At 50.9% G+C, this 22,205-nt stretch overlaps 2 protein-coding genes across 11 annotated transcripts in view; one reads left to right on the forward strand and one right to left on the reverse strand.

Moving 5' to 3' along the window:
• Positions 1-22,205, reverse strand: part of Dock1 (dedicator of cytokinesis 1) — a 561,057-nt gene that overhangs the window by 268,111 nt on the left and 270,741 nt on the right. The window lies entirely within an intron of this gene.
• Insyn2a (inhibitory synaptic factor 2A) overlaps positions 5,758-22,205 on the forward strand; it is a 56,475-nt gene continuing 40,027 nt past the window's right edge. For all 8 annotated transcript variants that reach the window (XM_004659253.2, XM_045145322.1, XM_045145331.1 and 5 more), the window contains exon 1: positions 5,758-5,935. The gene's annotated coding sequence lies outside the window, so the exon portion shown is untranslated. The remainder of the gene's footprint in view (positions 5,936-22,205) is intronic.

The raw sequence follows: 22,205 nt of genomic DNA on the forward strand, positions 1-22,205 counted from the left end.
TCTCAACTTGGCCTCCAACTCTGAGCGATCCTCCTACCTCTGCCTCTCAAGTGCTGGAATTAAAGGCATGTGCCACCACACCTGGGCATTTGTTTGTCTTTTGAAACTGGGTAGCCCAGGCTGGCTTTGAACTTGAGGTGATCATCCTAGTACAGCTTCCTGAGAGCTAGGATTTCAGGCCTGAGTCCCATGCCAGGACACCGACGGGTTTGAGGAGAGCCCAGCCCAGGTGGGATCTGTGAAAGCCAAAATGTGCCCATGCCATCCTTCTTCACACAGCTTGGCAGCTGTTCTTAAAGGAAGCCTGGCGCCACTTTCATTATCTTTAGAAGTAAAAAACAACTTATTTCTAACCAAAAATTCAATTCACAGTGATGCCACACAGAAAATCAGGCATCATTTATGTGTGTAGAGTTGCATGTTCTCACATGTGCAGGTATATGTGGGAGTATGTGTGCACATGTATGGAGGTCAGGACAACTGAGTGTATCATCTTCTGGAACTCTGTGTGTTTTGAGACATGCTCTCTCATTGCTCCACAGCCAGTGAGCTTCAGGGATCCTCGTGGAATGAGACCCACTGCTTAGCCTTTCCAGTGGGTTCCAGGGATAAAGCTCAGGTCCTTAAACTAGTGAGGTAAGACATTTAGTGGCCAAGCTTTCTCCTCTCCCTCAAGGCAGTCTTCAAGATGTCCACTTTGTCCCATAGGAACTGGACTAGGGGTCACTAGACAATCTCTTATTTCTTATTGTGGAAGGAAAAGATGACTGGTGTGGAATGGAAGAACGGTGGCTTGGCATCAGACACACCACTGTGCTTTGTTCTGCACTGGGGCTGGACTTAGTGGTCAGAATAATGAGAAAGCCACAGGCAAGGGAGCTTACACATAGAGAGGAACCAATATAGAAGGCAGAGGGCTCATGTCTGAGTCCAGAATGTCAAAGGGATTGAGCCAGAAGGCCATCATGCAGGACTTCTGGTCAAGGTGAGGAGGCCTGGCTGCAATGCCCTTTGAGCAGAATATCCGCCTTGTTGGTGGAAGCTTCCTCAGCTATCCCACCGTGCAGGTGGGTTTCCATGTGAGCGACCTCCCCTTTGTAGGCGTGGCCCCAGAGTGGCCATAGCAGCAGCTTCTGGTCCAGAGGGAGTGACTGCTCATCGCAGACGATCCAGGCCCATGTAGCATCACTGGAGAACACTGAAGTGTGAGGGAGGAATGACGCTTCCAGGCAGACTCTGTCTTGGCGGCATCTGAGAGTCAGGAGGGCCAGGATTCTGCAGCAGTTTCCTCAGAACCTTTTCCCATGCATGGTGGTGGTCTGCAGACCCCTCTCCTCCCCCCGTCTCCCCGACCTTGGGTTCTGACTTCTGCACATGCAAGCCCATCTCACCAAATGGTAGGTGGCTCCTGCGAGGGCATGCGTGGCTGGGTATCACGATGGTGCAAGGACAACAGTCAGGCAAAACAAAGTTACATGAGACAAGAAGTCAGATGAGCAAATGTGCTCCCGCAGATGGGCCAACAGCAACACAGGGTCCTGGGCCACGCCCCGTTAGCTGATCCCAGAGTGACCAGCAGTCCCACACTGAGTACCACTGGAAGCCCTTGCTTGGACTTACCACAGTCCTGTGACGAATGTTCCTGCCCAGCATCATGGTGGAGAATGCTTCCCCTAGGCTGCTGCATGCCACGGGAGAATCAATAGTTTGCATACACCAAGACATGGACACCTATTCTGCTGATGATGGATATGTAGGCTATGTCCTACATATGAAAAGACATAGAATAGAAAAGATGATCCTGAATATCTTGGCACATCATTGACACACACATGTGGGTGGATACTGTGAGTGTGTGTGTGTGTGTATGTGTGGAGGGTGTTTAGACCTCTAAGCTTAGTATGCTGTTGGTTTGGAAATTTTTTTATTTTTTATTTTTTTGAGGTAGGGTCTCACGCTAGCTCAGGCTGACCTGGAATTCACTATGTAGTCTCAGGATGGCGTCAAAGTCACAGTGATCTTCTTACCTCTGCCACCCAAGTGCTAGGGTTAAAGGCATGCACCACCACGCCCAGCTGGTTTGGAATTTTGACATGCCCACATCTCAATTAGGAAGCCAAAAGAAAAGAACAAGAAGCCAGGTGTGGCGGCACACACCTTTAATCCCAGCACTTGGGAGGCAGAGGTAGGAGGATCACCGTGAGTGAGTTTTGGATCCATCCTGAGACTACATAGTGAATTCCAGGTCAGCATGGGCTAGAGCAAGACTCTACCTAGAAAAACCAAAAAAGAAAAAAAAAAAATTAAAGAGAGAGAGAGAGGAGGAGGAGGAGGAGAGGAGGAGAGAAGAGGAGAAGAGAGTAGAGGAGAGGGGAGGGGAGGGAAGGCGAGGAGAAGAGGGGAGGAGACTTGGGTGTTTTGGTGATGTAGCTGCCTTGTACTTCCTAGTAGTTTATCCTCTGGATCTCAGCAGAAAACCCCACTCCCTCAGTGCCACTTCCCCCTTTTCATGACTACTTTTGTGGCAAAATATAAGAAGCTAATTTACACATAATTGATGCCTAAAATGAATACACTTTCTTTTACTGAGGAGGCTGAACATAAGGGCTCATTATAGACCTATATATTTTGTCCATAAAAAATAAGAATGTAATCAAGGTCAGTGGGCAGGAAGAAGGGCAAAGATCCTTCCTCCCCAAACAGCTCAGAACACAATGTCTGCACCACAGGTCAGCGCATGGAGGTGCATGGATGCCACCCACGTGGCGTGTCCATCCACAGGCAAACGTTCAGCATGACAAGTTTGCATTGCTATCTTATTTTGTGATGCTGGAGACCATTTCCATGCCCAGGACTTACGTAATACAAGAGGAAAATGGTTTCTTACTTCAAGAAGAGGTGTATTCATTACTTTGCTTATGCTGTGATAGAATTCCTGACAAAAGCAACTTGAGGGAGGAAGGATTTGTTTTGGCTCATGGTTGAAAGAGATCCAGCCAGCCATGGTGGGGAAGGCTTGGTAGTCGGTGGCTTGCAGGCCCTGGAATTACATGGTAGGATGTGAGGTTGGGACTTGTCCCCTCTTCACATGTCAGGTAGGGACAGGAAGAGAAGTCCAGCTATCAACCTCAGAGCCCATCTGTTCCTAAGTAGGCCACCTCTCAGAGGTCTCACCATCTCTGAAAACAGCTCCTCCAGCTGGGGACATACGTTCAAATACATGAGTCTGTGAGGACTTTTCAGATCTAAACCATTAGCAAGAGCGAAGTCTACTGATGGTTTAACAGACTTAAAGAAACAACTGAAGTTTACTAGGCAAATACACAATTTCTAGCATTCTGGAGCATGCTCTGAAGCACACTTGACCCCTCTTATGTACACGAGTGGAATCTCTAACCTGTCAGGAAAACAGCTGGTGCAGAGCCCAGAGACCTTCAGTGAGGCTGTCTTCACAGAAGTCCCCAGGTCAGCTCACAGCGCTACCCGTGTCTGAGCTGCAAGGCCTTGTGCATGTTTCTGTATAAACTTTTACTCACGGCTCTTAAACCATCGCCTTCCTGTTACCAATGGGACCATTTCCATGTTTCCTGGCAGCTTTACAATGACATATTTAAGAGATGGAAGGCAGATTTCGATTGTATGGATTTACAATAAAGCAAGATTTATACAAAGTCACCCTAAGGAGGGTTTCATGGTGTAATGGTTGGGACTCTGAACTCAGATCCCCAACAGAATTCCCAGAGCCCACAGTTGCAAGAGAACCCCTCCAGGGCAACATGCTGCTCAGGACCACGGCCCTCTGGTGTTAAACATCGGCCCAGTCCTGCTCACCCTTCTCTAGCTTCCCTCCGAGCAGTAGGTCCGGCTGTAGGCTTGCAGACTATTCACATGCCACCAGGCACATCTCTCCAGCCAGCTCTCAACAGCTAGCTGGAGCTAGCTTTGAGGACAGCAAGAGAAGTAAACAGGCTGATAGGCAGACTTGGGCTCGGAAGGGCATTAAAGAGTGGGGTGGGCTCTGGTTTAGGACCCCCTTTCTGGGGATATCTGGATCTAAAGAGCTTGGGGCTGTATCCCAGGGCTGCCGAAAGGGAGATGAAAAGGGAAGACATTTTAGAATCTTTTTCTCAGAAACATCTGGACACCTCACCCTAAAGCATAAACATACAGGTAATAAAACATTTCGTATAAAGCCAGCTACAATGAGTAGACACTATATAAAACAGGACAATGGACTGAACAATGATGGAGCAAAATCTTAGGGAACAGGGGCAAGGGTGGTGCTCGGTGCAAGGATTCAGGGATGCAGAGGCACATTTCCTGTCTGGCAAGGTGGAGGGAACCTGGAGTGACCGCCCTTATTCCTGATTCACTGGCCAACGCTCACCACTGCCTCCTTCCTCTCCTTGGAAATAGTCTAAGTGTGGCCACTTTTAAGTATGATCTTGGAAGAAAATGAGGGGCCAGGAGACCTACAACCAGACATGCTTAGTCCCAGGCCAGCCACCAGGGATTGCTAGGCACCAGGGAGAACCATAAGCTGGCAGCTCCAAGCTCACAAGACCAAAGACTCCCAACGTGGGGTGTGAGAGGGGGGAGTTCCAGAAATGCGACAGAGGCACCTCCTTAAATCTCCCACTTTCCAGGTGAATTCAACTCTGTATCAAACATGTTTAGCACCCCCAGCCCGCCCACACACCCAACACCTGGTGGGGGGGTGGACCAGAAGGAACTGGAGGTCCTGATGAGGTGCAGTTGTGGACCTACCCCAGAATGCTCCCAAATGTCCGCACGCCACAGACCTGACGGGCTATGGCCCCAGGTCACTCAGCTGGTCTGCAGCGCAGCTCTCATTTGCAGAGGGGAACTCCAGGTCGCCTGGCACCTAGGCCACCCCTGCAGAGACCCTTCCTTCCCTCCCGCCGCCACAAAGCACAACCTGCAGGTGAGGGGAGGACGCCTAGCACCCACAGCCCATCATTCCTCCGGCATCCACGGCCACGGAATGGGGTCTCCGGCGAGAAAACCCTGGATCCTCGCCAACCTATGTTCCAAAGAAGGCTCCTCCATAGACTCAACAAGTTCCCGGACCGCGCAGCGCCGCCTGCAGCCCAGAAACCCGGGGCACGCGCCACGTTGGAGCCCCGCGCACAGGCTGCACCCGGCGGCCGGCGGAGGAGGATCCTTCCCCCGCCGCCGCCTCCAGCTCGGGCGCCCGCGGGCGGGCGGGGGCTCCTCCACGGGCCCGGTCCCCCACCGCGCGCACGCGGCCCGGCCCGGCCCCGCACCGCCCCCGCCCCGCCCCCGCCCCGCGGGCCCCGGGCTCCGCCCGCCTCGGTGCCAGCCCCGCGCACAGGCGGCCGGCGCGCGGCGCGGCGCGGCTCGGCTCTGCTCGGCTCCGGGAGCCCCGTCCTCTGGCCGCCAGGCTGCGTGGAGTGGCCAGGACCCGAGCGGCAGCAAGGACTTCCCTCCCGCGCCCTCCCCTCTCCGCCCCCTCTCCCCGGCCCCGGGCTCCCAGCTCTCCGGGAGACAATTGCAGTAAATGAGGACATCGCAGGAGCACGGAGCCCGGTGGCTGGGGCTGGCTCCGCCGCGCAGCGAGCGGGCCGGCGCGCGGGCGTCCCCGGAGCCGGCTGAGCCGTTGCCTCCCCGCGCGCGTAGCTGAGCCGAGCCGGAGGGACGCGAGCTGCGGCGCGGGGGCCGGGCCGGGCTGGGCCGGTCGGGACCGGGCCGGCGGCCGTGGAGTGGGCGGCCAGCGGGCACACGGCCGGCCAAGTCTCCAGAGCTGAGCCTTCCTCGGCGCGAGCCGGGCGAGCCCTGCCACGGATGCCCTGGCCGGAGTGCTCCCTGCCACACCAGGCTTGCCAGGGTCCGCGGAGAGACATGCCCGAGCCCGGCGCAGCACCGACCTCGACTTATCTGTAAGCAGCAGAAGGTAAGGGGAGCCCCGCGTGCCCTCCTCCCGCGCCCCGGCTCGCCGCACTTGGCCGCGGGCAGAGCCTCGCCGGGACGGGCGCCGACCCCGGCTCGGGCGCACACACTCGCCCACAGACCGGCTTCGCCAGGGGCCGGGACGCGCGGGCGCAGCCTGCCTCGGACCTGCTGGGGTGGGGGGCGAGGTTACGCAACATCTGGCGCGAGCTGGTCGCGGAGGGGCGTGCAGCAACTTTGGCGACAGTCCAGGAGGGAGGCGTGGGGCTGCGATGTTGTTTCCAGATGAACGCCACAGCCTGGGAAGCGCCTGACATCCCTGGCTAGGCAGAATTGGGGAGGTCTGGGGGCGACCTTCTTGCCTGAACGTTTGGAAGCTTTTTAAGTATTTCCCAAACTAAATCGAACTGGCAAGTTGCAGCATGGCTTATTAACTTCGGGTGGTGGGGGGATAAGTCAGAGCAGAGGGGCCCTGCAGCCTGCCGCTGGGCTGAAGAGCAGGCAGGAGGGAAGGCAAATGCCCACGTGAAGGGGCATCTTCACCCTCACTGGGGTTGGCACCTTCCGGAGCTGCTGGCTGAGGTCTGCGCCCTTGGAGCTTCAGGGTGCCTAGTGTCTACCAGCACAGGCGTGGGAAATCAACCAATGCTGCAGACCTAGGGAGCTAGTGAGGGCCAGGACAGGGAGAGAACCCAAGGGCCAGGCTCCAGCCCTGGGGCAGAGCCTGGAGCCCGAAGTCAAGAGCAAGAGTCTGCATTGTACTGCTTTGTCTTGGGGATTTGAGGGGCTCCTAGCTTCTCTAATAAAGAACCTCTCCTTATGACCTCAACATTCTACTAATTCCCCTCCCAACGCGCGCGCACACACACACCCCTCCCTCCCTCCCTGTCTCTCTCTCTGTTTCCAAATGCCACAGGGAGACGGAGCCAGTGATAAAAGGATGCCTAGAGTGGGGGAGGAGAGGCGCCCCTGGAGGAGATAAGGGAGAAAATGGGTGCATTTTGATGATCTGCGGATCAGAACTCCAGTCCCTTCCCTTGGCCTGCTGCAGGTCTGTGCTGAGGGGCTGGACATCCAGTTGGGCCCCTGAGCCACACGCAGCAGCTGTGGCAGTTTAATTTGACCTTGTCTGCTTGGGTGCTGAAATCTACAGAAGCATCCGAGGTGAAACTGGCAAGAGTGAGAAGGAACTTTGGGCAAGCCCTGCCTTGGCTAGAAACCCAACAGAGCAATTCCGAGCACCACGGCAAAGCCAGCAGAGGGTTGAGGTCAGCGGCTTAGAGGTTTTCCCTTGGATAAGGACTTGATAGACGGGGCGGGGAGTGGGGGACAGTCAAGGTTACAGCAGTGGGGACTTGCTTTGAAATATGCCAGCCAAACCCTAAGCCCCGGATCATGCCAGAGAGCAGTGCATAGCTGTCAGTGACAAGGCCTTGCTAGGCTGAGGCTAGGGACCGGGCAGCAAGTCAGCACTCGGGACGCAGAGCAGGAGGAGCTGGCTCCGCTCTGTACCCTCTCCTCGGACGCTGCTCACATCCTGTTGAATGTTACTTCTCAAAGTTCACATGGGTCCTTTCGATTTTGTTCGTAAGGACAAGCAGCAAACCTGCCTGGGGAAGCTCACAGGGGAGGAAAAGGAAGTCCTACCTTCTGCATGCCTCGCCAGATATTAATGATTCACTCCCCGTGTTTACTACGTACACTGGATGATGGCACTGCTCCTCAAGATGGCCTTCAGCACAGGCGCATTGGGGGAAGTCTAGCACGGGTATCACGAATTGCATGATTTGTCATAAATTATGTTACTTACACTGAGTTTTGTTTTCTTTGCTAAATCCATCAATTCCTTAAAAAGACACAATGATTCATTTTAATTTCTTTACCTAATACGAAGACTTCTCCTTAAAGACAGGATGTCCTTGAATTAAAGGCTGCCTGCCTTTAAACTTGCTACAGTTGCCATGACTTTCCATTTCATGACTGTGATTAGGACACTGGCTTTCTACGTAAATCATACTCATTATCCCACCGAGAATCATAACTGGTGGTGAAGATGTGGCCTAACAAGGCCAGCACTAAAGGGCCCGGTGTTCTTTGGGAACTTTGAGAAACCTCTAGGTAAAGCTGCCATCCCATTACCTGAGCTGGCATTCAGGGCTCCTCTCTTTGTTACAATTATTTTGCCAGTGGTAGAAAGGAATTTTTTTTGTCTTTTGTTTCTCTGTCTGTAGAGAAAAATTTAAAAATACATAATTAATAAATAAAGGATCAGCCTGTACATGAAAGGTCCCCATCTGCAAGGAAGGCTCCTGCGCACTGTAAGAGCAGAAAATAAAAATGACTCTCAGAAAAATCTCAGGCGATCGCAGCAGAGGCCAGACAGCCATTCCCACGGCTGGACATTTGTATTCTTGTTTGCTTCAGCACATGGCCGCCTCACTTAGAGAAACAGCGTTGACCATTTTTGTAGAAGTAAATTACTTATGCTGGGGCCAGGCCACAGCTCAGAAAAGAAGGTTCAGAAACAGCCAGAGCCACAGCCCACAGCAGCCATTCTGAAGACAGGCCCTCCTGTAGAAGGCAGTGACGGGGCCACCAGGGATGTTTACTGTAAAGCTCTGGACCATATACCTAACCATGTCATTAAACCTCACCCACCTATACAACGTGGAAGTGGTCAGGGTCCTCTTCCCAAACATAAAGGCCATGGCCCTCACCACCCCGTAACTCCGCTCAGATTGGCATTGCCTGACGGGAAGCCAGCTGACATAGCTTATGACACAGGTACTTCATATTTGATTTTAATATTTCATAGCATTATGGAGTGACTTCAATATTTTAAAGCAATATTAACATGCTAGCATATTGCACTAGGTGGTTCCCATCCAAACATTCACAGGAGCCTTTACCCAAACTCGAGCTCATCTTCATGTAAATGTAGTGAAATGGCATGACCTTTAATCGGTGTCTTTAAAAACATATTTATCTTATGCACTGAAGACAAGATACAGATTGGTACAAGTTGCAAGGGCTTTGGTGGCTCCACATAAACAACCTGTTTAATGACATCTTGTGCTAAGCAGTAAGCAGTAGGGCACGGGTCTGGCCCTTCCGGCTGTGTCTGAGGAGGCCTGTGGTTTTGTTCCTGAAGTCACTCAGTTCTCTCCAGGCGGCTCTGACTGTGGCCTCAGACTGAGACATGGCACAGGGTCTAGAGAGCTCCGGGCCCAGCGCAGCCCCTCCCCTAGACTCCTCTATCCTAAGTCATCAGGTTACCACAGTGATCTGCAGTCGTCACACTTTATGCAGGCTATAAGTGATATAAAGAATTTTGAAGTGTACAAAGAAAGCAGCAAGTTGCAAACCAGTGTCAAAATTAAAAAAAAAAAAAAAAAAAGTCTGTCCCAAAAGCTTTGTGACCTGCTGCATGCACACCCGGCTCTAACCAGCGGAGAGGAGAAGCAAGGAGAGGCTGTCTCCACACCACTGCATAACCCTTTTGGGTAAGGCCTGGTCTTGTGGGGACCAGGAAGAGCCTCCCGCACAGTCGCTGTGCGTGGCCCTGTCTGCAGCAGCGCCCCGGACCGATGCTTTCGACGATGGAAAGTCACTGGCATGTCTGTCCACCTCACCATGATGTCAGGACGTCTGTGCAAGAAGAGGTCACTCTTCTTAACCAGTGTCTTAACCAATGGCATAAAGAAACTTTAACAACCTCATAACAGCATATCATAATGCGGCTGAAGTTTATACCACAGACACTATGGGGCATTTCAATGTAATTCTTAATAATCTAACCTTGGGCACAAAAGGAAAGTCAATAAACTACAGCATACGAGAGACACGAGAGGCGGCCGTGGAACGCTAGGAAGAACACAGGCAGCTTTGCAAATAAAAGCTGCGTTCTCACCCCTTCCACGATCCAGAGAAGCAGAGCAGGCTCTGGCACTCACAGCGGCAGGGGGAACAAACCCCGGGGTATGTGGGTCCATTTGGGAAGAGCCTATCCACTGCCACCCTTAATGAACTTAGTGTTGTAGGCCGTTCCGTGGTGGTGTGGAGCCCTGCGCATCCTGTTCTCATAGGAGTAGTGGTCAACCATCCTTTAAGACACCCTTTCTGTGTATCCCAAGGTGGTTAGAGTCCAGGCAGCTCACAACATCTGAAGCTTGCTTCATGGTATCTACATATTTTTCCAATGAGTTTAGCAGCCTTGGAAATTTATGGAACTATAAAGTCCAGGCTCTTAAAATGGCACAGGCGTAGGCAAGGTAGGTAGACAAGTAGACGGCTTTGTTCACAGAGGACTTGTGCGTCACGACAGTTGTACTGGGTGGTGACAGCAGGGGTCCCGGACATGGGCAAGAGGTGTTCAAAGCGGAATGAGAGTCTTCCTGGAGGGCAGGCCCAGGAAGAAGGTGGCGAGTCCCGGTAGACATGCAAGAGAGAGCCCGCAGAGTGCGAAGCGTGCGTGCTGGCGGATCGGAAGGGTAAGAGTTGATACGGGGCTCCTAAGCCCAGCAAACCTGGCAGGGCAGGGCTTGGGGCAAGAGCCCTACATGGTAAGAGTGAGAAAAACATTGGGCAAAGCCTTGGATGTTGGCACCGAGGGGGGAAATATCACTTGACAGTTGGAGAAGGAACTAGAAGGACGGGGGGGGGGGGCTCACTGAATATCTTAAGCACAAACATGAATTAAGGAGAAGAGTAAAGGTGGACATCCAGAGACAATCCTGAGGAAAGGAATCAGCTCTGCGCTGAGAACACGTCACCAGTGAGAAGTGACGATTTCCGAAGGTGATGGGTGGGTCTGGGGGGGGGGCAGCTAGGATAGAAACTGTCTCCTGGCACATCCTCATCTTGTGGCAGGCGGTAAAGGAGGGATTTCAGTGCTGCCCAAGGGGTAGATGATTTTAATGGAAACTGAAGTCTGGGAGCCAGTGGAGGTAAAGTCACAGTGATTATTAGGAAATCGAGAGTGAGTCTTCAAATGAAAATTTTGAAAAAAATAACTTTTTATCATGTCTCACGTGCATCCTAAAGCTGTCATGAAGAGTGCTTGCAAATGGGAGAAAAATGGAAGAGATTCACAAGACAAGGAAATCCTTAAAGGACAAAACATAGCACTATCTAGTAACAGGTGCTTAATAAATACTTAATGAGACTATTAACAGTAAACCTAGTCAGTAACTTTGCTAGAAAGTCAGGGAATCCTGGCCAGGAAATAAATGTTCTCTTCCATTTCAATTGCACATTTTTTTGAGTAGAGATTAAAAAATCATGAGAGGGTAAGAGGGGAGATTGCTTTCAGATATGAATACTCCGTCCTTACATGGAACCACGCAGAGCTTAGGAAAGAAAGCTAAGGGCTGGGTTTCTGACTACCACGCCCTCCTTCAGGGACCTCCTCTGGTAAAAACTCTCTTAGTCGTAAGTCGTAAGTATTAAAGGAAGAACGCCGTTGAACTTGGTGACCTTGCACTGAGTAAGAGAAACGAGGAGACATGAGAAAGCATGCACGGCCACCACAGGAGACTGCTCTCTCCCACAGCGTGCTGGCATCAGAGTGGGAAGGAACTTTTGGTCAGGCTTTACCATCCCGGAGAGTTCCCTGGACCAGAAGGAGGAGCCTGGAGATTTGCCTCGCGGCCTCGGCCTCGACCTCATGTCTTAGTCCACCGCTGTCTGCGGCAGACCCACACACATTTATCCTTTCTTTTAAACATCAGCATCAGGGTGGTATATGCAGTCCCCGCTCCCTGTTTTCCTGGTGGAAACCACACAGCAAATATGCCTAGTGAACAGCCGATAATGAACTTGAGACTCCCATAGCGTGGACTATATGCCCAGGGTTTATACCGGGGAGTCTTTGGTGTGCGCACGTGGAGGAGAGTCGGAAAGTAAAGAAGCACTGGGCACAACCGTGCCACCCTCTCCAACTGTGCTAAGTGCCTTTCCTGCTTGTGGGTCCCGTGTGCTTGTTTTAGCAGTGGCTGTCAGCTTGATGATTTTACCGATACACTCTGCATCCTCAATTTATTTTTTCCAAGGCAGGGTCTCACTCTAGCTCAGGCTGACCTGGCATTCACTACATAGTCTCAGGGTATCCTTGAATTAATGGTGATCCTCCTACTTCTGCCTCCCGAGTGCTGGGATTAAAGGCACGAGCCACCATGCCTGGCTCATCCTCTAATTTTTTTTCATGGTATTTACATTTCTTTCTATATATGATATTAACTCTTCTAAGTACTTCTCTAGTTTATTTACCGTGTCTTTCAGACTTGCTAAAATGGCAGTAATACCCAGGGGTATTAGTTACTTCAGGGTGTAGGTACAAATTTGCAGCCCAGTCTTTCTCAGCAGGGTTGAGACCTCATGACCCTCCATGGGGAACAGTCAAGGGCTGGACTGGTCTGTGAGCTGCATTTATTCCTAGCAATCATTTACACACAAGCTTCAGTTATGTGGAAAGGCGCCTCTAGCCAGGCCCAGCTTCAAAGGACAATCACACATTTCTTAACCAGCCACTCACAGATGAAAGCTTCACATGGTTGATCTCCAGTCCATTTCCAGCACATGATCCAGCGTCACCCACAGGGTGACAAGTTTCTGTGGGTGCTGCCCTTGTCAACACTTACTTCACCATCAAAGCATGCACCAAGTGTGTCGTGGGACCCTCCAGACCCTCTGCACAGCTCAGGAAGAGCACCAGAGGCGCAGGCGCCCTCACAGTGCTCATTTCTCCCCCAGAGGGCACTGGGAAGACGAAATGTCTGACTGGATTCAGAGTACTGGACAGCCCGGAGCTGAGCGACCCTCTGCCGCCTGACCTCTGGCAGTAGCAGCTTTATCCGCCCAGGCTACGTTTCTGGCTCAGGGCTCTGAAAGGACTCGAACTCACAACCAAGCAGTTGGTCCCCCTCCGTTGTAGTTCTTAAGGATAGCCACCATGACTGACTGGAACAAGTACACGTATGAACTTGAGCACCTCTTTGACCAGTTTATAAAAATGCAACAGTCAGTCACAGACAAGAGTAACAGTTACTGTTAAGCAAGTCTAAACCCCAGACCTGTGTCCGAGGAGAGCTGACCCCCACCCTCCACCTCCAAGGATCCCTAGAAAGGAACGGGATTTTGAGGCTTTGCATCCCCAATCAGAAACATCAAAAATAAAAATAAAACCACCCCCAAGGGTGTGAGTGCCACGTTCCTGTTCAAGGTGTTTCCTTAGGCTCCGCCATTTGATGAATGAGTCACGGTGAGAAAAACTGGAATATCACACCACAGCCATGACAAGTCAAGGTTGCCTTCGCTAGGATGGACTCTCCGGGCCGCTGACAGGTGGACTAGTCAGGCCTCCAAAGGCTGCACAGCTAGCCCCAGGCTGTGCCCAGTGCCTGGCTCGGTTCTAGAAATCTCCTAGAAAATAAAGAAAGGGCCAAGACTCCCTGCTGCCGTGGACACGCTTCATCCATCCTTCCGTAAATACTTCTGGTGCCTTGCACGTGCCACACACTGCTTTAAGCTGTCAAGATACAGACAGAAATCAAGGAAAATAAAGTAGTGTGGAAGAAATTAAATATGCAGACAGGTAGTTCGTTCTTTCTTTATTCTTTTTTGTTTTTTTGAGGTAGGGTCTCACTCTGGTCCAAGCTGACCTGGAATTCACTCTGTATTCTCAAGGTGGCCTCGAACTCACAGTGATCCTCCTACCTCTTCCTCCCGAGTGCTGGGGTTAAATGCATGGGCCACCACGCCCAGCAGTTCTTTATTTTTTTTTTTGAAATTAAACATGTTATCAAGTTGATCTGAGAAATTTAAAAATATATACTGCCATGCAGTCTTCACCCTCTAGAAATGTGGATTTATGAGGTTTGTGATGGGGGCCGATTATTCCTGTCTTCTCTTTTAAAGAATTATCTTGCTGGCCCTCAAGCATAGCACTGTGGAAAGCCAGTCGAGGGGTCAGCCCTTACGGAAAAGGTGCATCTCTCCTGTGGGCTTTCTTTTCCTGTCAGCCTAGGACTGCTTGTTTCAAACACACACACATAGACAAAAATGTGCCAACATCTCCTTCATCAACACTTAGGCCTGTGTCCAAAGACTCAAGAAGACTAGAGCGTAAAAGGGCAAGTGAAGGATGGCGAGAGATTGTGTTTTCCTTGACAAAGTCTGTGGGCGTCTCAAGGCTGCAGAGAACCATTCCCTAGGTCGTCACCGTGACCCTGGCTTGTGCTCATGAACTTCACAGTGTCAGTCTAGTGTTCTGGCTCCTATTTCCAGAACCCCTGTGAAACAACAGGGCCCCTGCTCTACGGAGACACTGGGGTGATTGGCAGCTGGGGCAGACACTACACATAACATGGGAGCTTCATGGCTGCAGATGTGTGCACGTGTGCTGGCCTTGTTTTAGGAAGAGACAAGGTTGGGGAGACTCATCAAGTAGCCAAGCACCTAACAGTCTAGGCCCAAGGCCCCCAGGCCCTCTGTACCTTCCTCAGGTGTGCAGCCCCTGTCCTTCCCGAGCACCCCTTCCTCTCCTGGTCCCATCTACTCGCCGAGACTCCCTGTTCCCTGCTGTCCCATCTCCTGAGCCCCCATTTATGCTGGAAGGCGACAGCCAGGGGCACTTGCGTCCCTAGTGAGCAGCTTCACATTCTGAGCGTAAACTCACACTCACAGTTGACAATCAGGGCTTTGGAAAAGTAAAGTGACTTCATCCAAACCTCAGCGGCCTGAGGTAAAAAGACCCACTGGTATGCTCTGGACCCTACCATGTTTTGTGCCCTTTGAAGGTCAAGCTCACCTTTTTCATAGCTGGATAGAATGTGAGGTCTAAGAAAGATGCCACGTTCCAAAATTTGTATGTTATTCTGAGCCACTGAGATGTGTGGCTTCACTGCTTCATTTACTTGGCAATACCCCATTTCTTTCCTGAGAAGGAAGCTGGACAGCATGAGAACAAACGCCTGAGAACCGCTGGAAAACCAGATTGAGCCCAACGCGCTTCACCACTAAGCGGAAGGCTGAAGGCGCCGCTGCCTGGGGCCTCTGTTCATCTCCGTGAGCATCTGCGCCAACTTCTTCTCGTCCATCAACAACCAAATTCTAGACTGTGCTTCATTAAGGGAAGCCCTAGCTCTGCTCTTTCTTATTCCTACCCAAGCTTTAGAATACAGCCATGTTCTGTAGGGAACGCAGAAGGAATCCCTGGAGACGCCCGGCACTGCTCACTCATCCTAAGCTCCCGCAGAGACCACGGGCAAGGCTTTGGTGGTAGGGATGATCTATCGGGTTGTTAAATTGGTCAGCAAGTGCCAGCGGATGACCGGACACAAGAAAGAGGAGTTGCTTAACGGGAACATGTCTGTACAACACTCAGAGCCGCGTGTAGACAAGTGACAAGTGAAATTCATGTTAAGAAATGAACAGATAAATAATAAATGGGAACTATTTGGGTATCGCAGTCTAAAACACACAATCCAGGGTTGTTGTTTTTTTTTTTTTTTAACTTTCTCTTTGCCTCACCACAACCATAGCATTGTGTGTTCCTAATACTAAAACTGCCCCGTGAAACCTGCAAAACTGCGTGTCATTCTGTTCAGAACATTCCTTGAGTTGCTACATCCTGGGAAATTCGCTGTGTGCGTCCCTCTGCTGAACTTGAGCTTTGTCTACACTGCCCATGTTAGTCTCCAGAGAGTGAACTAGGTCTAAGGTCTTCAATGGCCATCAGTCCCAATGGAAGGAGGAGGAAGACTCCTCTTGGATTTAAGCCATCTTTTTGCTCTACTCCAGATTACACCTGGCGTCACTGTGTGTCAGAAGAAGGCCTGAGATTCAAAGACATCTGTCCACATTAGACTTTGGCCAACAACATGTCTAAGGCATGGGACAATTACAAACACTACCTAGAACAGCATTGCAGTGGTGCCCACAGGGCATGGCAGGACATTTTCTCTATTTCCAGCTGTAGTTTTACAAAAACAAGCCGAGTAGAAGTGCTCATGCTCTCTTGGCTTTCTCTGCAGCCAGCTCAAATGATACACAGTCTTGGCCAAAGCAAGAAAAGTCCAGGGCAGGAATCCTTTTGAGGATAGTCGATGGATCCCTGCATGGCCCGGCCACACAGCCAGACTGCCCTCACCTCCGAAGGACTAACGCGGCTAGGAACAGTGAGACCAGGCAGAAGTCTGGCCCTCGAGGTTCCAAGAGAGAACCACATTCACATAAGATACTCTTGGGAAAGATAAATATTCAATTAAAACATGTAATTCACTAGGAAAATGTGGATTCCACTTAGTAAATAGGTGCAGGGCTCCTCAAGAACAGTCCAGTGTGTGTCTACCTGTTTTCATAGGAACGAGAGTCTCATGAAGTCTAAGAAAAGGAGACCATCTCTTTTCAGTTGCAACATCTCAACTCAACTCAAACTCCCAATAGGCATACACAGCTCTCTGCTGATTGTGTAATGACTCAGAAACCACAGGGACACTGGGACACCTGCCACAGTGACCTCACATGTCCAGGAGCCAGGCTTAGAACCACAGCCCTCCTCCTCACATTTTCAGGAACTGGCATGCCCCGAGGAAGGGGGAGGGGAGAAGAGTTCCCCTCGCAAAGCTGACAGAAAGTGGGACACATTGTCGGAACCACAGTGATGGCGCTCTTCGTCACTCACTGCTCACTGTGAAATTATTTTATACAGGGTGATACCTCATTTGGAGGAGGCAGGTTTCCTAGTTTATTTTCACCAACACATCAGTTGTTGTTAATTCATTTCTAATAATTTAGATTCTGATGGACAGCAGGTGAGCACAGGTTAGCATCAGAATGAGCTGAAACTGTAAGAACTAAGTGGGCAGCAAACGTTGAAGAAGAAAATCCAATCGGTTGAAGAGGACAGTGCTTCTTCCCAAACCTGCACACCAAGCCCAAAACACCTGCCCTTGTGCAGCGCTCACGACCCATACCTGCTCCTAAGGAAGAGGCCAGTGCGGACCTCTGCTGCTCAGGATTTATATAAATGACCGACGTAATGACTCTAAGGGCTTCTGTTGGCAAAATGAAGTCACAGATGAGAATGCACAATTAAAGGTATGGCTCAGAAGTCTGAGGATCTGAGTTCAGACCCCCAGCATTCAAGTAAATGCCATGGGAACCTGCCCACAGTCACAGCACCTGGGAGGTGAAGACGTGGATCCTTGGGGCAGGAAGACGAGTGGAATCAGCAAACTCTATGTTTAGCTAGGAGACCTTGTGGCAGTAATGCAGTGTAGAGCAACACACACACACTCATGCATGCAAAAAATGAATAAAAGCATGCCCAATTAAGATGGGTTTTTTTCTGCCTTACAGCCTACCTTTCAGCTCACGAGTACTGCCTTCAAACTGAACAGTGCCAGTTCTTAATGGTACAGGTTCCCCTCAAGAGACAGGGCATTCTGGATTTCCTCCCACTGCTCAGGACGCTACCCCTGCAGCAGCACCCCACTCGCTGCCCTTGTGACCCCAGAAGGGCATCTGACCCCACTTAGCTACCCCTCAGCAGTCCTCCTTATCCGTGACCTCTGTAAAGAATGGATGTCTGGGCAAAGATCAGCTCAGTGTATTAGAGGAAATTAAACCTGGATGATGGATCTGGCGAGGCGCTGCCCAGAGTCTGTGCAGTTAGCTCTGCACTAAAGGAGGAAGACCTCCGGTCCTGAAGAGGCAGGTGGGCCTGGAAAGCAGAGCTCCACACTAACACCTTCACTACCCAGAGAGAGTGAGTGAGAGACACCCTCCCTGCCCACAGGGCAGCTCCGCTGGAAGGAACGGCACATCCCCCGTCAGCACGCCCCCACTCTGAGTGGCCCAGTGCTCAGGCATTCCTTCAGCATATGGAATAGAATGCTGACCCAATTAATCTTGAAGTCCAGCCAGCATCTCTGACTGCAAGGTGCCTCCACTGTGGGAGACAGTAGGAAGCCAGTCATGTCCTAAGTCCCTTCCCATGCTCCTGCGATGGCCTGCCTGGCTTTTGGGCCATATATAGTGCCAAAGGACTCCCAAAGGGGTAGGGATGTCTGCAGAACCACCCACCTCCAAACCCCTGCTTGTGAGAGGGATCATTCATGGCATGTACACTACATCACAGGGCCACACTGGAATCCTGGGACTCCAGGAGACTTTTTAAGATGAGAGGAGGGCTGGAGAGATGGCTTAGCAGTTAAGCGCTTGCCTGTGAAGCCAAAGGACCCCGGTTCGAGGTTCAATTCTCCAGGACCCACTTTAGCCAGATGCACAAGAGGGTGCACGTGTCTGAAGTTCATTTGCAGGGGCTGGAAGCCCTGGCGTGTCCATTCTTTATCTCTCTCTATCTGCCTATTTCTCTCTCTGTCACTCTCAAATAAATAAATAAAAATGAACAAAAAAATTAAAAAAAAAAAGATGACAGGAAAGTAAGCAAGAGTCAACATTTGTCAGCTGAATCAACCCCCAGACTTCCTGCAGGCTATTAACTATAGGAGACAGGGTGCTTTCAATTTTTCCTATTTGAGGGGAGGGGACCATGTTGATTACTTTTCTGTTTTTATTTTTCTTTCTTCATAGCCACGGGGGACATTTTAAATACCATTCCAAGGGCATCGGGTTGGAAGTAGAAGGTTACTTCCTCAACACAATGAAACCTCACTACCCCCACCCATGCTGACGAGGTGCCAAGCACTGTCCACAACCTGCACAGCGCAGACAAGGCGGCACAGGGCTACGCTGGCCCGGGATGTGCTTTTTAGACTGCACACAAGCCAGGCTCACTGCTTCACAGGCTGTGTGGACCACACAGCGTGGCTCACCAGCACTGACTGAAAGTTGTACTAGTGACACGTAGCTATACACGGGCTTTTGCTTTGTCTTCACAGTTTTCTTCCTAATTAACGGCACACAGTCTGTGTCTTCTAAGCTTTCTCCTGCCCCATCACCTGCCCACCAGCGTGCAGCTGTCACCCTCCTGCCACCGCACTTTGGCAAACAGAAACAGTGAGTTTCTCTAATACTGACAATGCTAACATTCTCTCAACCTACATGAGCATGTGCGTCTGTCCGTGCAAATACATATGAGGTCTAGGCTGAAGCACTCAACACATGCTATCATTCCAATTAACTTTTCCAATTCAGGGCTTTCTCAACACATTGGAAGATGGCCTGTGGGGACTGATGGTGCCCAAGCCTTACCCTTTCCTGCACTTTCTCTGTCTGAAAGTGTTCACATACTGTAGAGGCCAGTTCAAGATTGACAACGCCTTTACTTTGTGATGATAAATATTTGGTTTTTCAAGGTAGGAACTTTTAGCCCAGGCTCATCTGCAATTCGCTATGTAGTCTCAGTCTGGCCTTGAACTCACAGTGATCCTCCTACCTCTGCCTAGCTAGTGTTAGTATTAAAGGCATAAGCTGCCATGCCTGGATAAAATATTTATTTATTTAAGAGAGAGAATGGGTATGTCAGGGCCTCTAGCCACTGCAACTGAACTCTAGAAGCATGCACCACCTTGTGCATCTGGCTTACATAGGTACTGGGGAATCGAACTTAGGTCCGGAGGCTTCACAGGCAAGAGCCTTAGCTAAGTCATTGCTCCAGCCCAAACTTGTGCTTTTTTAATTGGCAAAATAAGGTAACAATGTAGTGTCCCAACACCACTCCAAAGTGGAAATCATGCCTAAGCCAAGCACCCCAAAGATACTATCTCAATATCACAAGGACAATTCTGTTTTTGTTTTTGTTTTTTTCATTTGGCAGGCTGCTTTCCTTCACTTTCCATTTTCCGTGAGTGGTTTTGCTGGGACAGTGAATACTCTTTACAATGGCGTCTTCGCGGGTGCACTGAGGTGAGGGACTGTGCACAGAGCTCCCGCAAGTGTTTGCCTGCAGGGTTTCGCCTTTACTTTGAGATGCACATCGCCATTGAGCTGTTAGTGTAAAGCAGCTCAGAAGGCTACATCATTAATCTAAAAGCACAGGGTATATATATTTACCGCTCACATTTGATCATGAAATTTAATGAGAGTAATTAAGACATTTATATTCCAAACAGCTCCTCGACTTCCAGATCTCCCTAAGCCAGACAGGCTCAACCATGACTTGCCACTTTCACCTCAAAACAGTGAGGTTTAACGCAGGGCTTTCCTAGGAAGAGTAAACCTTGTGAGAGACATACTCCAAGGACAAGACTCTAGTGCTAGGGATAATCCACCCAAGGAAGCTACTGTTACAAATGCCACTGGGGTCTCATGTTCACCTAGCACTTCAAGGTTTGTGTGCCCAGAGGTGATCTTAAGGCCCTGCACAGGTCTGCAAGACCCCCCCCCACATGTATGATGCAATCTGGCCATGAAACTCTCTTGGTGGTGCAGACATCTGATGCCCTTTGAAGTTGGCCACGGGCTGCTTCAAGTGACAGATGTCTCAGTTTGGTCCAGTGGCCTGGCACGTGGGACTCACAGGGAGTCAGTCGGGAGCCAGGGCGCGAGCTGTGAGACACTGAGCAGGTTACAAAAGGGGCATGTTTGAGAGTCCCGCTTGAAGGTGACACAGGTGCCGCACCAGTGAGGCCACCTCAGAGGTCAAGTGAGAAAATGCAGGTAAAGGCACAGACAAACATGCGGCAAGGAACCACGGGCACAGAATGCTAATGTGACTGTGGCGTGTGCTTGGGATTGAGTGCAGGAGTGACGGATGAGAAGTGAGCGAGGCCCCATTTACCTCATGAATAGTCACCTGTGGGCTGCACCATTTGCTTTCAGAAGGAAAAAAAAATCATTTGTAAGTAGTTACTGCAAGCCTGAGCCCTTGTCTTGCCCCATGGCCTGTAAAGGAACACCCTCCCTGCACCATGCTAATTCCTGATATCCAGGAAAATCCCATCTGGAGGCTTTGGGACATGTCATCCCCACCCATGAAAACCTCATATAAAGCCAAAAACAAATCACCACCATGAAGTTCCACAGTGTCTCAGGGAGGGAATTGGGATACGGGCGCTGTCACCTGCGTGAGCTAGTCAAGACAGGAGTCTTAAGGACCACAGTCATTTCCCCCAGAAGGACATCGCTGTGCGTGCATCAGAGCTCCGTAAATCAAAGAATAGCATTACTTTATTCTGCCACCAGCAATTAATTCTTCTGATTGGTTTTGAGGTTGGTGGTTGGGTCCAGCACTCAGCGCGTCTTTCGAAAGCAGCAGAACGATGTAAGGAAAGCATTTCAGGGCGGCTTCGGCCACACGGAGATGACAGATAGCACGGCAGGACAAACTTACTCAGACGCACATTTTTCAGTAGTGGCAGGGGAAAGGCTGAAAAATTACTAGCAAATTGCTTTTTGTAAAAATGCTCGCTGGCTCTCTTTTAAATCTCCCCTCACATGAAGGTCTTTGGGATGCTAGCACAACGCGCTCTGACGCACCTGCACCGCAAGGCGGGCAGAGAATGGAGACAGAGGAGCGAGGGCTCGGAGTGAATTTTCTCATCATGGTTTCAGTTCCCCCGCACGCAGCATTGTGAGTGCATCTCTGTAACCTGTGGGGAGAAGTGTCTTTGAAAGACACTGATAATCTTGGCCGGCAGGGTTGCCCTGTCCTGCCCGCCATGTGCAATCCTCTCCTCGGCAGCATGAGCCTGCAGAGGAGTGCATCGCTGGTCTGCTCCTCGCAGGTTCCCTGCTCTCTGAAACTGCCCTGCAGGTGGAGTTTCAGATTACAGAAGTCTGCAGATAGTCTCAGCACCAGTCAAGCACCGAAGACCTTCTTGTGCATTCCCTGCGAGCCTTGCCTTTCAGGGTACGTTGTGGGAGCACGGTGCAGAAGCCAAGAGCGTCCAGGGCTGAAGTGGCTAGTGCAGCAACATCCAGGGACATTTCTAGATGTCACACAAGGAGGAGGGCACACTGCTTCTCTCCACTGGGAAGAAACTGGGACTGCTGTCGTCTGCCTCTCCTGAGGGTGGGCTCAGGAAGCACCTCCACTCTAAGGAGTCCTCTGGCCCTCACCGCCCACAGGCTGGGAACACGGTGACTGACATGCTGTGGCCTCACTGAACCAAGGTAGCAGAGAGTTCCATGACCACCACTTGATTCTCTGCAGAAGCCAGGGAGGCTGGAGTTGCCCCTGAGACTTTCCTGCTTGAAACTCAGGCCGGGGGGCCTGAAGGGTGGCAGAGGTCGGTGTAGTAGAGGTCCAAACCGAGCGGACGGGTACCATGTCTTTAGGAGGGCCTTGGCATTGTCCCTCTTCTGCTTTT

The sequence above is a fragment of the Jaculus jaculus genome, chromosome 1 (assembly GCF_020740685.1).
Source record: "Jaculus jaculus isolate mJacJac1 chromosome 1, mJacJac1.mat.Y.cur, whole genome shotgun sequence".
Lineage (NCBI taxonomy): Eukaryota > Metazoa > Chordata > Mammalia > Rodentia > Dipodidae > Jaculus > Jaculus jaculus.